This window comes from Uranotaenia lowii, chromosome 1, assembly GCF_029784155.1.
Source record: "Uranotaenia lowii strain MFRU-FL chromosome 1, ASM2978415v1, whole genome shotgun sequence".
Classification (NCBI taxonomy): Eukaryota; Metazoa; Arthropoda; class Insecta; order Diptera; family Culicidae; genus Uranotaenia; species Uranotaenia lowii.
In genome coordinates, this window is record NC_073691.1 from 113268234 (window position 1) to 113279351 (window position 11118).

General features: G+C 37.4%; 1 long non-coding RNA gene across 1 annotated transcript; it reads left to right on the forward strand.

Moving 5' to 3' along the window:
* The first annotated feature begins 6908 nt into the window (after positions 1-6908).
* On the forward strand, positions 6909-7454 carry LOC129740368 (uncharacterized). Its single transcript, XR_008736214.1, has 2 exons — positions 6909-7228; positions 7286-7454. It is a non-coding gene; the product is annotated as an uncharacterized LOC129740368 (long non-coding RNA).
* The last annotated feature ends 3664 nt before the right edge of the window (positions 7455-11118 follow it).

Below are 11118 nucleotides of genomic sequence, written 5' to 3' on the forward strand. Positions count from 1 at the left end.
CTAAAGCGCACCATTAAGGTACTTGAAGGTGTTTTAAAGAACCTATATGGGAATTCTAAGCGACATGTCAAAAATGTCTGTCAATTTCTTGTCATGGTATTTGTTTTGTTTATATCTGTACTGATATATACAAATGGAATTCAAGATTTTTTCGAATTTTTCTTATAAATGTTAAATAAGATATTCGAATAAATTCTTGATGATGCGAATTTTTGTTATGATTCATATTGTGTACTGAAAGTCCTTTGAACGAAATAAGGTTCCTTCAATTGACCAACCCACTCAATCATCTCAAATGACATTAAGTTTAAATACTAATCATTACAGTGGCAATTAGCTATTGCTGGATTGGTCGAGAGGCTGGTGAGTTTCATTGCAACCTAGAGAGCAGCGGTTCAATTCTCTAGGCGTGTAAGCAGCTTTTGTAATCAAAACAATATAATTTAAATCAATGAGATAGACCATGATAGACCGGCAACCTAGCAATCTGACATGTGGTTGTCAGAGCAATCTGTCAATCGGATTTTTTTTTCGGCGCGTAGAAGTTTCTTGACATTCTCTTAGAAGCTGAACAGCGTTCTCTACAGCCACCTAAACGAACTTGAAAGTAGCTTTAAGAACTTAAATTTTGGGCTGATTAGCATTCTCTTCAGACACAAACGAGAGCTGATTAAGCTTCTATGGAACCTTTTTAAGGGAATTCTGGTTGCTTGGGGGGTTTTATAAGGTTTCTTCCTTAGCTTTCTGCCAAACAATGTGGCACAGTTTGCCTTCTGCTAGGCTCGCCTAAATGCAATGTCGATTATTAAAAAATGGTACAGATAACAACAAGTCGTTTTACTTACGATGCAGTAGTGAAATAAATACTGATTCTAACACGAAAACCTAACTTATTCGCGACAAATTAATGCTAATTTTAGATTAGCGCTTCGGGATAACAATTTACTGTTGGATTACTTCGACTAGTGAAAAAACGTTGTCCTATCTCAACCGTCGATTCTGTCACTTTGACAAATGCGGCAAAACTTCGCCGCGCTCACTGGTTCGGCGGCGTCGCTGCTCGGTCCAAGGGTGCCAGCGGTGCCAACAAACATTGAAAAATGTGCATTATATTCCCTTGTTGTTCGATGGTTATAAAGAACTTTAACTTTTTTAGCTTAATTTCAGAGATTTTCGAGTTTCGCCCTTTTATTGTTTTCGATTCCAGTTACGCTTGCAAGTTTCGCCCAATTGATCGGCCGTTTTTGTTTTGGTTTTGAAGTTTCGCCCATTCGTCCTACACGCAAAAACTAATTATGCCGTTTTGTCACACACGGTCAACTCAGTTACGCCTATTGGCACTACACGAATAGAAAAATTCACTCCATTTTGAATAGGCGTAACTTCACGTTCCAACGAAAATGCATCAACAAGAAGTTTCGCCCAATTGAATTTTATCAATTTTTTGAAACTTTTAAGTAATTTTAAAATGAAACCGCGTTTAATAGGTAAAGGGCAACCGCGTGCAACCGGAATGACCGTTAACTCGATTTGTTTACATTTGGCAGTTTCGCCCTTTTTAAATGTTACGCTAGATTTGACACTTTAGTGTGTAAAATTTCACACATTTTGGAAATAAGTAGACCAACACATTAAATGTGTGAAGGTACTGCTGCACATTAATGTAAAACACCCTGTAAGGAAAAGAGATGTGTGCGTTTCACACATTATGCAGAAAGCGTTGAAAACGGTGAAATGTGTGAAATGTACATAGCTTAATAAGAAAAATGTGTGAAATAAAGCAATGTTTCAAAAATCTGAGATGATTCGGAACTGAAATTAAAAATTTGTTGCTATTTCAATTAAAATCACTTTAATTAAGTCAATTAAAAGATTCACAATTGATTGGCCCTATTCAAGAGCTGGTGTGGGAATAAAAATTTCTTCCAGCGGAAAACACGGGTGGGATCTAAAAAAAAAATGAAAACGATTTTAGATATACTTAAAAGGTTTGATTTTATTAGTGACGGTTACTTACCAATAATTGACTATATACGACTCAAGACGAAGATTTGGTCCTAGAATTTCTACGAATTTCTGTTCCTACGGCTCTTTCTCGATTCGTGCAAAACTGATGAAGGAAAATCTGAAACAATAAGTTTTATTTCACACAGTTTTTCCTTACCCGCTTATTTCGCATAATGTGTAAATTTGGGAGTTGCATGGTGTGTAAAAATCACAAATCAGTTTGACAGCTCCATATATTTACCAAAAATGTGTGAAATGTTTTTGTAAAATGTGTGAAATGATGTATCAGTGTGGTAGGGTAGCGTTTTGTTTTTGTTTTGAAAAATGTAAACACCAACTGGTCGCCATTTTGATCTTTTAAGATAAGCACTGTTCAATGCTTTCTTTTAAAAACTTCTTTAATTAAAAGCATCAACATACCTTCATGTCTCAACTTGTTATGAATTTACAAATCATTAAATAAAGAATTTATATTTTCCTCACCAAGGTGCGCTTGCAAAACCACAACAATTGCATTGCCAATTTTATTTCGTTACTATCTGGTCATTGAACATGCGTAATGTTGTTGTTATGTTTACCCTACCACGATATGCCGAGAAAATGTAAACATGAGAAATCAGCTGTTCGTCTGACAAGTGGGGAAATGCCTTATTGATCGGCCGTTTTTGTTTTGGTTTTGAAGTTTCGCCCATTCGTCTTACACGCCAGAGGTGCCAGATCGTTTTCTCAAAAATCAGGACACCTCGAAGAAAAAATCAGGATTTTTCAGGACACCACTAAATTGAATAAAATAACATGCAGTTCTGCTTAGATTGCATAGCTAAAGGCGAAATCTAGGGGCTGAAGACGCCTCAAATTATGCAACAGAAGCGGCTGGCCTGCAGGCCATATCGAAAAACACAATTTAAATATCATTTGAACCAAATATTATCATTGGTTAAAGTATTTTATTGAAGATCTGTTTGATTTCCTCATCATTTAACAAGAAATTTAGTAATAATTTAGATATTTTTCAAAATCAGGACAAACCAGGACATTTTAAGGGCAATTTTTCAAAAATCAGGACAATTCAAGCGTTTTTGAAAAATCAGGACGGCCTCTCGAAAATCAGGACAAATCCTGATAAATCAGGACACCTGACACCCCTGCTACACGCAAAAACTAATTAGGCCGTTTTGTCACACGCTCATTTTTTTTATAACCATTTTCGAGTTTTTTTCAACCGTTTTTTGGGTTTCCTTAGAGCAAACGCACCAATAAGTGAGTATACGCGGCCCGGTTTTGCTCATTTCAGCGGACCGGTTTTAGGATACACACTCTTAGGCCGATGACATAGTGAGTGCGATGCGATGCGAATTGGCGGAAAATTTACGGACGCAGCCTACGCGAACTCGAGCGGCGGAACTAATTGACATCTGCTTCGCCGCGTTGAGTATGTCAGGTTTAAGCGATTCACATACATTTTCATGAAATGTGGTTCACCGCATTGAACCGCATTCACCGCATCGCATCGCATCGTATTCACTATGTCATCGGCCTTACGCGCACCGGGCGGTAGCATAATTATATTTTCAAATTTAGCATTGCACTGAGAAAACTTTTGAAGAAAATCTTAATCTTAAATTAATACGGTCCGAGTAAATTTTCGGAGTCGTCAGTTTTTTTTTTGCTAAAATTTCGATTAATGTTGGTCTTAAAAGGGCCTGGGGGTTGTTGGCAGTTGTTCGACGGGTTAGCTGCTATCCGTAACGTGACGTCAAAGTCTACATCCTGGTTGAACATGCCGTACAGCAGCAGCAATTGCCTTAAGGCCAAGCAGCTTAGACGACCAGCAATCGGGTCCGATGACGGATGCAGCAAGAACTTCTTAGCGTTAGCAGGATGTTTGCTTCGCTTGGCCTCGTCATCATATCTATAGGACACCGTGGTTGTTTTCGGCGACCATTTCAACTTTGATCCTTTCGGCAAAGAGTTGAGTTTCCCTTACGGTGTTTCCAATTCCGTGTCACCCGTTTGCTGGATTGTGATTAAAAACTTATTGAATTGTATAGGACGACTTGATTGAATAAAATAACTTCAGATAAGAATGTATTTTCGAATTAAGCTCGATTTTGCTTTCAAAACGCCGGGCACTTATATTTCCTAACACATGGACCCGAAAAACAAAATTCAACAAACTAAACAGTTCAACTAAAATTCAACTTTATTTATTTATTATATTTCTATTAAAATCATACTTTTCTAAAAAATCATCAACTTTTTTCTATCCAACGTGTTGACTGAAATAGTTGCTGCTCCGAAAAACTGGGTCCCATTAGTTGCAAACTTATTGAGAGACCTCGTTTCGAAAGCCGAATCGGTAGGGACAGTACTGGAATGCCACCCATATTGGCCGGTTGGATACAAAAATCCTGCACAGCGCACTGGTCTCGATTATTATTACTCCATTAAATCTTCAGCAAGCAATCGTCGGGCTTGAAGGGCTTTTCGGAAATATTTCATGGAATTAGTTTTTGTGCAATAAAAAAAGTTTCTGCCCAAGATGCGATTTTTAACAACTCCGTTGAAGCCTTCGGCTCGTGTATGTATGTCAAAGTGGTTCGCTTCCGTCATACCGAGCCATATTGCTGGCCACTTCGCATTGATTCAGAATCGAGTTAACAACGTCGTTTGTTTAATTCTGCTTAAAACGGTAGAATTTTTTCAGTGCATGTTTGCTCTCGCCCCTTTCTAGTGAGCAAATTTGGTGATTTTGTCGGTCCCGACGGCAACGGCCCTATTTTGCTCACCTTGATACTAACCCCCGGTGCGGTATAGAAGTGATTAAACTCGCGAGCATTTTCACTTTGCTCGCGATTGCTGCGGATGCCCTTACACAGTAAACGAAAATTACCGAGTTCGGTAATTTTTTTTACCGAACCAGTTCTGTAATGTGGAAAAAATCGGTAATTGATGATTTTGACGTCTATTTTCTACCGTACTTCGTTAATCGATACTTGACTTACCGAAGTGCGTTGAATTATATGTAAACAAAACGATTTGTCATCAACTGTTCGGTAAAAAACGCCGAGCAAACTGTAAAAGAATCCTGCCGTCATGTGTTGCTGTCAAAACTGACGATGACACCCGTCCCGCTCTCACAGCCATGATTAAATAATCGCTTCTCGGGCATCTCGCTTTCGCTCAAGAAAGCTGTATTCCGTTTGGGGTTTGTTCATGTACGCGAGTGGGATGTTTGCAACAGCCGTTAAGCATTTACGAGTTGCAAGAGAAAAATGCGCCATGCGCGCAGCGGAAGCATTTTGTTAATTTTTTTCTTTGTATTATGTGCGCGTTGAAGTGAATGTGATTTTTTTATTTTATTTTAGCAAATTCCTAAGAAAAACAAAATTGACGTGGAACAAACAACTTTAAAGAATAAGGTTAAGAAGGTAATAATAATTTAGAATAAAAAAGAAAAAATAAACGTGAATTTCTTGACTATTTGTATGATTACGCACAATGTAAGGAATTGCCTATTTGCAATTACATTTTTTTTTTGTAATCTTACCACGTATTCCACATCCCGCATGCTAGAAAACCATATCTTGAACAGTCTCTACGATACATCTACGGTTTCAGAAATAGTGATTGTATCTGTAAACGTAGCTGTTTTCCTAAACTTTACTTCGCCAACGATAACAACGAAATATGAACGTTGATGTAAACACGTGCGACGGTATCTGAAAAGGTGATAGCATGATATGAACGATTTCCTTAAATTTTTCATTAATCTTAAAACTGAACTCGAACCGTTAAACAAACCGTTCATCCCTTCTGTCATACTCGTCAAACTCACACGTCAAAATCTACGAAACGCCCGGTCAGAGATGCCAGTTGGTTTTGTATAAAAAAAAAGTATACATTTATGGAATTAATTTTTTTTACTTTTGAAGTTCAGCTCTTGATTTAGGCTGATGACATAGTGCACGCGATGCGATGCGATGCGAATTAATGTGGCGAACCACATTTGATGGATATGTATGTGAATCGCTCAAACCTGACATTAAATGCAACGAAGGAGATGCCAATTTTTCACGCCACTTGAGTTCGCATTGGTCGTGTTCGCCAAATCGTTCTCACTATGTCATCGGCCTTACAAGATGCCTTTAACAACGCTCCATTATGTAAGATGATTATGAAAGTTTTTTTTTTACGAATCCATGGACTTAATTACAATTTTAATTCATTTGTCATTGAAAATAATGCGTGTTATAAAGAAACAACCAGCAATCACAAATTTGGTGTGTAGCATGCATGCAATTTTCAAACTCAATTTTCTATTTTGGATTTTTCTCAAATGTCTAAAATGAGTCTTCAATTGAATTTAATGATGTACTTTTCACAAGTTCACAAATACCTAATACCACTTAACAAAATATTGTCATTAGTTGTTGACATTTTTTTCACAAGAATTGAATTTAAAATCGACATTTAATTTAAGCTAAAGTTTTTTAACCTCTTGGTTGAATGTAATTTATACTGTTTCCGTTCTCTCCACCAGAACGGGGGAAGGCTTTTTCTAAATAAACGAACAAAATCGTCACTCGGGACGATGCAAATATATGGTTGCTCTATTAACGCTTATACTCACCCCAACCCTAACCCCCGCCTACTTGAGGTTCAAATCTCGCTCAAAACTGTTAACTTCTGAATTAATAAACAATGACAGCAGTTAGGGCAAAATTCGTGGATAACTTATTTGCCTCTGCTAATAAACGAAACGCTATTATTTAATCCTTCTAATTTAATTGTTTTGAGTATTTTTTGTAAAACTAAAATGGTGTAATTTAAATCCATATATTAAATATTCGCAGACATCATGATCGGTATTAATTCAAAATCTCAGGATAACTGGCATCATTGGCTCAGACAGCACAATCTTGTTTTTGTTTTCTCTGCTCGCTTTTGCTTTTGGCACGGACCATCACCGGAGTTTTCGCTGCGTTTACTGTGCAGTTTTCGGAGTTTCCGTGGTTTCTTCAACGGTTCTGCACGACGATTGCAGGTCCACACAACCAATCCGAATGGGTGGCCGGAAGAAACCGGTGCGTTTGGCGAAAAACATTGGAGGCGAAATGAATTGCATCGTAGCCTCTAGCAGACGAAAAAAAAACCGGGATTGTTTTGAGACAACCCTGCGAAATAACCGGAGAGAAACGGGATTGTTTCTGTAAACTCTGTAAGTAATCATAATTAAAATATTAAAGAATTAGAATGAAAATATAATTAATTTCAGCTTCCACGCATTCTCCCTCGATGGCTTCCCTACATCCAGTAGCGCTGGAGCTACGATACCAACCTTTCGTTTTACCTATGGCTGGGGAGGATCTTCTACAGGAGGAAACCAGTTTTAATTTTCATTGTTATGTAAGTAATCCAAACTTAATAAAGATAAAATAAATAAATTGAATCGATGATAAATTTCACATCCGAAAATCCGCAAAAATATTTACATGTGTGGGTGAGGGTCGCCATTCAATACGGTGCTAGGTAACGTTGGAAGAACCTTATATTGAATCGTTTGAAAACTATTATCGTTACCGTTTAGTTAATAGATTACTTTAGAATAAACCCATAACAGCAACAGTTTGATTATCTGAATACGTTTTCCATGAAAGGTTTTTGGACGTTATCTCAACTGTTTGCAGAACAATTGTTCCATACAATCGTTTTAACAGTTTTAAACAGTAACATAACTTAACGCCATATTCAGCAGACAGTCGTTTTGGAATTCACAATTAGTGGAATGTTTTTTACGATGTCAGTTATCGTTTTCTAAAAGTTTTTTTACGCTGTTCCAAATAGTTTTATAACTATTATAGTTACTGTTTGGTAATAGTATTTTGTTATTCGGGATTCCATTCCAACCCGCATACTAAAAAACTATATCTCAAACAGTATATACGATTCATCTACAGCTTCAGAAAAAGTGATTTTTAGTGTAAACGTAGCTGTTCTATTAAACTTTACTTCGACCAAAAATTTGAACGATAAAAACGAAACATGAACCTTTATGTGAAAAAGTGATGGTATCTGTAAAGGTGATAGAATGGTATGAACCATTTCCTTCAATTTTCCTGTAATCGTAAAAATTATCTCGAACCGTTAACCTTACCGTTCAAACTTAAACTTCAAAAATGAGCGAAACGCCGGTCAGAGATGCCAGGTAGTTTTACAAAACATCAGTGAGTAGTTATGAGAATATCTCTTATATTTTTTTATATTCTGATACGATTCTATAAAGTTTCGAAGACAATAATTTATCTTGGAGGCATGCATAAACATCATACTAAACGAGGTTTAGCTCACGCTCTACGCGATGCGTTTAAAAAAGCTTTAAGTGAAATTATGCACGGTTATTACGAGTGATTCTTTGCGAATCCATCTGGACTGAATTACAATTTTAGTTAATTTGTGATCCCTAAAACATTCTTAAATTACTACCCATAATCATTCTGATCATATAAAATATTTACCTTTGAATTTTACATCTCAATATCTATACAAATATAGATAAAACATTGAACCTGGCACCACTGATGTAGACTTTGTTTTGGTTGTCAAACGTAAAGCAAGAAAAAATCGGTGTGGTCTTTTCGTTTCATCATTCATTTCATCACCACAAAATCATGGCATCGATATTGCGGGCCACCAAATTTGTCCGCTATTTCGCCGGATTCGCGAGGAACATAGATTTCAACACAGTCCGGAAGACGGAAGGAAGTTTTATTCAGCAGTCGCAATGTTCTGTGAGGTAAGTTCGAAAAATTCTCCATTTATGTGGGTGCCGCTTTGCGGCACGTTTTTATTTACAAATTCATGTTACGCAACAGATTATAATATCAGTAATTGATTTTTTTGCTCATTTTTCTACTGAGTGTTTAATTGCACTGTTTTTATTTTGCCTTTCCAGCGGTTATGCTACATGTGCCGCTAGTTCCAGTCAGGGACTCGACCGATCTTTGAAGCGGCTGGATGAAGATGTAAAATGCTCTGGAAGAAACGCCGAGATCCGGAAGATGTTCCGGAGGAAATCCGTATCTTCCAGCGCTCAATCTTGACTGGTTATTCGTTGTTGCGGTATGTTAAACGCGGTTTCTTAAGAATCACTTTAGCAGAAATTTTTGAAATTCTCATTGCAGAAAACCTAGAGGAGCTTCCCGAGGTGCGTACAGCTCTGGTTCAGGAGTAATGGGAAACATTGAACAGCTTGAACGTAGCAATGGACATTTCCCACTACAACGCCCTTCTTCGGGTGTATTTGGATAATGAGCACTCTGTAGGGACCACTGGATACGACACACTCCTTCTCGCCAACGGAACAAGGGCGTTGAACTGAATCGGGTAACCTATCAGCGATTTCGCGCTACTGCCAAGAGGGAGACATCGAGGGAGCAAACAATATTCTGGAATTCCTGTGAGAGAAGCAGCATGAATGCGTTTTCAACGTTGCATCAAATTAGGCAAATTAGTTGGTAACATTAAACGATATTCAATAAAATGTTGAAATTAGAAAACAATTTCTATTTTTATCCGAAAATCTCCCAATACATTAAAAATATTGCGTTTGTGTGCGTGCTCTTTTCATGAACGATTCCTAAAACGGTTTGAATAATGTTGGAATAAAATAAAGTCAAATCGTTACACAACCATTGACGTAAGCGTTTAATAATGAGAGCTCCTCGAAAAAACTATAACGATAACCATCCGATGATCTAAATACACTTTCAGCAATCGGTTTTTAAACCTAACATGGACTGCAAGAAGAACGGTTCGTCCATACAAATGTTTTAACGGTTATTAACAATTACATAACCTAACGACATATTTAAAATACTGTGAATTTGGAATTCACGTTTAAACTAATGTATTTCACGGTTTGAATAATCGTTTGCTAAACGTTTTTTTACACTTCATCAAATCATCGCTTTACTATTAAGGAAATCGTTTGGTAACAATCCTTATTTATGCGGGAATTGCCTACCCGCATAAATAAGGATTGTTACCAAACGATTTCCTTAATAGTAAAGCGATGATTTGATGAAGTGTAAAAAAACGTTTAGCAAACGATTATTCAAACCGTGAAATACATTAGTTTAAACGTGAATTCCAAATTCACAGTATTTTAAATATGTCGTTAGGTTATGTAATTGTTAATAACCGTTAAAACATTTGTATGGACGAACCGTTCTTCTTGCAGTCCATGTTAGGTTTAAAAACCGATTGCTGAAAGTGTATTTAGATCATCGGATGGTTATCGTTATAGTTTTTTCGAGGAGCTCTCATTATTAAACGCTTACGTCAATGGTTGTGTAACGATTTGACTTTATTTTATTCCAACATTATTCAAACCGTTTTAGGAATCGTTCATGAAAAGAGCACGCACACAAACGCAATATTTTTAATGTATTGGGAGATTTTCGGATAAAAATAGAAATTGTTTTCTAATTTCAACATTTTATTGAATATCGTTTAATGTTACCAACTAATTTGCCTAATTTGATGCAACGTTGAAAACGCATTCATGCTGCTTCTCTCACAGGAATTCCAGAATATTGTTTGCTCCCTCGATGTCTCCCTCTTGGCAGTAGCGCGAAATCGCTGATAGGTTACCCGATTCAGTTCAACGCCCTTGTTCCGTTGGCGAGAAGGAGTGTGTCGTATCCAGTGGTCCCTACAGAGTGCTCATTATCCAAATACACCCGAAGAAGGGCGTTGTAGTGGGAAATGTCCATTGCTACGTTCAAGCTGTTCAATGTTTCCCATTACTCCTGAACCAGAGCTGTACGCACCTCGGGAAGCTCCTCTAGGTTTTCTGCAATGAGAATTTCAAAAATTTCTGCTAAAGTGATTCTTAAGAAACCGCGTTTAACATACCGCAACAACGAATAACCAGTCAAGATTGAGCGCTGGAAGATACGGATTTCCTCCGGAACATCTTCCGGATCTCGGCGTTTCTTCCAGAGCATTTTACATCTTCATCCAGCCGCTTCAAAGATCGGTCGAGTCCCTGACTGGAACTAGCGGCACATGTAGCATAACCGCTGGAAAGGCAAAATAAAAACAGTG